Source organism: Notothenia rossii, assembly GCF_949606895.1.
Source record: "Notothenia rossii genome assembly, chromosome: 11".
Lineage (NCBI taxonomy): Eukaryota > Metazoa > Chordata > Actinopteri > Perciformes > Nototheniidae > Notothenia > Notothenia rossii.
Window position 1 is genome coordinate 28,749,810 of NC_136910.1, and position 6,354 is coordinate 28,756,163.

Below are 6,354 nucleotides of genomic sequence, written 5' to 3' on the forward strand. Positions count from 1 at the left end.
AAGTGACTTTTAATGGTGGTTTTTGCATTTAAATGATGGGTCTTATCTTTGTGGAGGGTCCCCGACACAATGCATATAGTCTGGAGCTTGCTGGGGTCCCGAAAATTGCTTTAATCACACTTTTGTCCATTTGCCTATCAGTTTGTTAACGAAGTGGACAGAGGCTGTTTTTCGCCCCTAAAAGTGACTTTTAACTGTGGTTTTTGCATTTAAATGATGGTTCTTATCATTGTGGAGGGTCCCCGACACAATGCACATAGTATGGAGCTCGCGGTGGTCCCGCATATGCTTTAATCACACTTTTGTCCATTTGCCTATCAGTTTGTTAACGAAGTGGACAGAGGCTGTTTTTCGCCCCTAAAAGTGACTTTTAATGGGGTTTTTTGCATTTAAATGATGGGTCTTATCATTCACGGGGGTCCCCGACACAATGCACATAGTCTGGAGCTCGCGGGGGTCCCGCATATGCTTTAATCACACTTTTTTCCATTTGCCTATCAGTTTGTTAACGAAGTGGACAGAGGCTGTTTTTCGCACCTAAAAGTGACTTTTAACGGTGGTTTTTGCATTTAAATGATGGATCTTATCATTGTGGAGGGTCCCCGACACAATGCACATAGTCTGGAGCTCGCTGGGGTCCCGAAAATTGCTTTAATCACACTTTTGTCCATTTGCCTATCAGTTTGTTAACGAAGTGGACAGAGGCTGTTTTTCGCCCCTAAAAGTGACTTTTAACGGTGGTTTTTGCATTTAAATGATGGGTCTTATCATTGTGGAGGGTCCCCGACACAATGCACATAGTCTGGAGCTCGCTGGGGTCCCGAAAATTGCTTTAATCACACTTTTGTCCATTTGCCTATCAGTTTGTTAACGGATTGGACAGAGGCTGTTTTTCGCCCCTAAAAGTGACTTTTAACGGTGGTTTTTGCATTTAAATGATGGGTCTTATCATTGTGGAGGGTCCCCGACACAATGCACATAGTCTAGAGCTCATGGGGGTCCCGCATATGCTTTAATCACACTTTTGTCCATTTGCCTATCAGTTTGTTAACGAAGTGGACAGAGGCTGTTTTTTCCCCCTAAAAGTGACTTTTAATGGGGGTTGCATTTAAATGATGGGTCTTATCATTCACGGGGGTCCCCGACACAATGCACATAGTCTGGAGCTCGCTGGGGTCCCGAAAATTGCTTTAATCACACTTTTGTCCATTTGCCTATCAGTTTGTTAACGAAGTGGACAGAGGCTGTTTTTCGCCCCTAAAAGTGACTTTTAACGGTGGTTTTTGCATTTAAATGATGAGTCTTATCATTGTGGAGGGTCCCCGACACAATGCACATAGTCTGGAGCTCGCGGGGGTCCCGCATATGCTTTAATCCCACTTTTGTCCATTTGCCTATCAGTTTGTTAACGAAGTGGACAGAGGCTGTTTTTCGCCCCTAAAAGTGACTTTTAATGGTGGTTTTTGCATTTAAATGATGGGTCTTATCATTGTGGAGGGTCCCCGACACAATGCACATAGTCTGGAGCTCGCTGGGGTCCCGAAAATTGCTTTAATCACACTTTTGTCCATTTGCCTATCAGTTTGTTAACGAAGTGGACAGAGGCTGTTTTTCGCCCCTAAAAGTGACTTTTAACGGTGGTTTTTGCATTTAAATGATGGGTCTTATCATTGTGGAGGGTCCCCGACACAATGCACATAGTCTGGAGCTCGCGGGGGTCCCGCATATGCTTTAATCCCACTTTTGTCCATTTGCCTATCAGTTTGTTAACGAAGTGGAAAGACGCTGTTTTTCGCCCCTAAAAGTGACTTTTAATGGGGGTCTTTGCATTTAAATGATGGGTCTTATCATTGTGGAGGCTCCCCGACACAATGCACATAGTCTGGAGCTCGCGGGGGTCCCGCATATGCTTTAATCACACTTTTGTCCATTTGCCTATCAGTTTGTTAACGAAGTGGACAGAGGCTGTTTTTTGCCCCTAAAAGTGACTTTTAACGGTGGTTTTTGCATTTAAATGATGGGTCTTATCATTGTGGAGGGTCCCCGACACAATGCACATAGTCTGGAGCTCGCGGGGGTCCCGCTCCCACTTTTGTCCATTTGCCTATCAGTTTGTTAACGAAGTGGACAGAGGCTGTTTTTCGCCCCTAAAAGTGACTTTTAATGGTGGTTTTTGCATTTAAATGATGGGTCTTATCTTTGTGGAGGGTCCCCGACACAATGCATATAGTCTGGAGCTTGCTGGGGTCCCGAAAATTGCTTTAATCACACTTTTGTCCATTTGCCTATCAGTTTGTTAACGAAGTGGACAGAGGCTGTTTTTCGCCCCTAAAAGTTACTTTTAACTGTGGTTTTTGCATTTAAATGATGGGTCTTATCATTGTGGAGGGTCCCCGACACAATGCACATAGTCTGGAGCTCGCGGTGGTCCCGCATATGCTTTAATCACACTTTTGTCCATTTGCCTATCAGTTTGTTAACGAAGTGGACAGAGGCTGTTTTTTCCCCCTAAAAGTGACTTCTAATGGGGGTTTTTGCATTTAAATGATGGGTCTTATCATTCACGGGGGTCCCCGACACAATGCACATAGTCTGGAGCTCGCTGGGGTCCCGAAAATTGCTTTAATCACACTTTCGTCCATTTGCCTATCAGTTTGTTAACGAAGTGGACAGAGGCTGTTTTTCGCCCCTAAAAGTGACTTTTAATGGCGGTTTTTGCATTTAAATGATGAGTCTTATCATTGTGGAGGGTCCCCGACACAATGCACATAGTCTGGAGCTCGCGGGGGTCCCGCATATGCTTTAATCCCACTTTTGTCCATTTGCCTATCAGTTTGTTAACGAAGTGGATAGAGGCTGTTTTTCGCCCCTAAAAGTGACTTTTAATGGTGGTTTTTGCATTTAAATGTTGGCTCTTATCATTGTGGAGGGTCCCCGACACAATGCACATAGTCTGGAGCTCGCTGGGGTCCCGAAAATTGCTTTAATCACACTTTTGTCCATTTGCCTATCAGTTTGTTAACGAAGTGGACAGAGGCTGTTTTTCGCCCCTAAAAGTGACTTTTAACGGTGGTTTTTGCATTTAAATGATGGGTCTTATCATTGTGGAGGGTCCCCGACACAATGCACATAGTCTGGAGCTCGCGGGGGTCCCTCATATGCTTTAATCCCACTTTTGTCCATTTGCCTATCAGTTTGTTAACGAAGTGGACAGAGGCTGTTTTTCGCACCTAAAAGTGACTTTTAACGGTGGTCTTTGCATTTAAATGATGGATCTTATCATTGTGGAGGGTCCCCGACACAATGCACATAGTCTGGAGCTCGCTGGGGTCCCGAAAATTGCTTTAATCACACTTTTGTCCATTTGCCTATCAGTTTGTTAACGAAGTGGACAGAGGCTGTTTTTCGCCCCTAAAAGTGACTTTTAACGGTGGTTTTTGCATTTAAATGATGGGTCTTATCATTGTGGAGGGTCCCCGACACAATGCACATAGTCTGGAGCTCGCGGGGGTCCCGCATATGCTTTAATCCCACTTTTGTCCATTTGCCTATCAGTTTGTTAACGAAGTGGACAGAGGCTGTTTTTCGCCCCTAAAAGTGACTTTTAATGGTAGTTTTTGCATTTAAATGATGGGTCTTATCATTGTGGAGGGTCCCCGACACAATGCACATAGTCTGGAGCTCGCTGGGGTCCCGAAAATTGCTTTAATCACACTTTTGTCCATTTGCCTATCAGTTTGTTAACGAAGTGGACAGAGGCTGTTTTTCGCCCCTAAAAGTTACTTTTAACGGTGGTTTTTGCATTTAAATGATGGGTCTTATCATTGTGGAGGGTCCCCGACACAATGCACATAGTCTGGAGCTCGCGGGGGTCCCGCATATGCTTTAATCACACATTTGTCCATTTGCCTATCAGTTTGTTAACGAAGTGGACAGAGGCTGTTTTTTGCCCCTAAAAGTGACTTTTAACGGTGGTTTTTGCATTTAAATGATGGGTCTTATCATTGTGGAGGGTCCCCGACACAATGCACATAGTCTGGAGCTCGCGGGGGTCCCGCTCCCACTTTTGTTCATTTGCCTATCAGTTTGTTAACGAAGTGGACAGAGGCTGTTTTTCGCCCCTAAAAGTGACTTTTAATGGTGTTTTTTGCATTTAAATGATGGGTCTTATCATTGTGGAGGGTCCCCGACACAATGCACATAGTCTGGAGCTCGCGGTGGTCCCGCATATGCTTTAATCACACTTTTGTCCATTTGCCTATCAGTTTGTTAACGAAGTGGACAGAGGCTGTTTTTTCCCCCTAAAAGTGACTTTTAATGGGGGTTTTTGCATTTAAATGATGGGTCTTATCATTCACGGGGGTCCCCGACACAATGCACATAGTCTGGAGCTCGCGGGGGTCCCGCATATGCTTTAATCCCACTTTTGTCCATTTGCCTATCAGTTTGTTAACGAAGTGGACAGAGGCTGTTTTTCGCCCCTAAAAGTGACTTTTAATGGTGGTTTTTGCATTTAAATGATGGGTCTTATCTTTGTGGAGGGTCCCCGACACAATGCACATAGTCTGGAGCTCGCTGGGGTCCGAAAATTGCTTTAATCACACTTTTGTCCATTTGCCTATCAGTTTGTTAACGAAGTGGACAGAGGCTGTTTTTCGCCCCTAAAAGTGACTTTTAACGGTGGTTTTTGCATTTAAATGATGGGTCTTATCATTGTGGAGGGTCCCCGACACAATGCACATAGTCTGGAGCTCGCGGTGGTCCCGCATATGCTTTAATCACACTTTTGTCCATTTGCCTATCAGTTTGTTAACGAAGTGGACAGAGGCTGTTTTTTCCCCCTAAAAGTGACTTTTAATGGGGGTTTTTGCATTTAAATGATGGGTCTTATCATTCACGGGGGTCCCCGACACAATGCACATAGTCTGGAGCTCGCGGGGTTCCCGCATATGCTTTAATCCCACTTTTGTCCATTTGCCTATCAGTTTGTTAACGAAGTGGACAGAGGCTGTTTTTCGCCCCTAAAAGTGACTTTTAATGGTAGTTTTTGCATTTAAATGATGGGTCTTATCTTTGTGGAGGGTCCCCGACACAATGCACATAGTCTGGAGCTCGCTGGGGTCCCGAAAATTGCTTTAATCACACTTTTGTCAATTTGCCTATCAATTTGTTAACGAAGTGGACAGAGGCTGTTTTTCGCCCCTAAAAGTGACTTTTAATGGTGGTTTTTGCATTTAAATGATGGGTCTTATCATTGTGGAGGGTCCCCGACACAATGCACATAGTCTGGAGCTCGCGGTGGTCCCGCATATGCTTTAATCACACTTTTGTCCATTTGCCTATCAGTTTGTTAACGAAGTGGACAGAGGCTGTTTTTTCCCCCTAAAAGTGACTTTTAATGGGGGTTTTTGCATTTAAATGATGGGTCTTATCATTCACGGGGGTCCCCGACACAATGCACATAGTCTGGAGCTCGCGGGGGTCCCGCATATGCTTTAATCCCACTTTTGTCCATTTGCCTATCAGTTTGTTAACGAAGTGGAAGAGGCTGTTTTTTCCCCCTAAAAGTGACTTTTAATGGGGGTTGCATTTAAATGATGGGTCTTATCATTCACGGGGGTCCCCGACACAATGCACATAGTCTGGAGCTCGCGGGGGTCCCGCATATGCTTTAATCACACTTTTGTCCATTTGCCTATCAGTTTGTTAACGAAGTGGACAGAGGCTGTTTTTTCCCCCTAAAAGTGACTTATAATGGGGGTTTTTGCATTTAAATGATGGGTCTTATCATTCACGGGGGTCCCCGACACAATGCACATAGTCTGGAGCTCGCTGGGGTCCCGAAAATTGCTTTAATCACACTTTCGTCCATTTGCCTATCAGTTTGTTAACGAAGTGGACAGAGGCTGTTTTTCGCCCCTAAAAGTGACTTTTAATGGCGGTTTTTGCATTTAAATGATGAGTCTTATCATTGTGGAGGGTCCCCGACACAATGCACATAGTCTGGAGCTCGCGGGGGTCCCGCATATGCTTTAATCCCACTTTTGTCCATTTGCCTATCAGTTTGTTAACGAAGTGGACAGAGGCTGTTTTTCGCCCCTAAAAGTGACTTTTAATGGTGGTTTTTGCATTTAAATGATGGGTCTTATCATTGTGGAGGGTCCCCGACACAATGCACATAGTCTGGAGCTCGCTGGGGTCCCGAAAATTGCTTTAATCCCACTTTTGTGCATTTGCCTATCAGTTTGTTAACGGATTGGACAGAGGCTGTTTTTCGCCCCTAAAAGTGACTTTTAACGGTGGTTTTTGCATTTAAAGGATGGGTCTTATCATTGTGGAGGGTCCCCGACACAA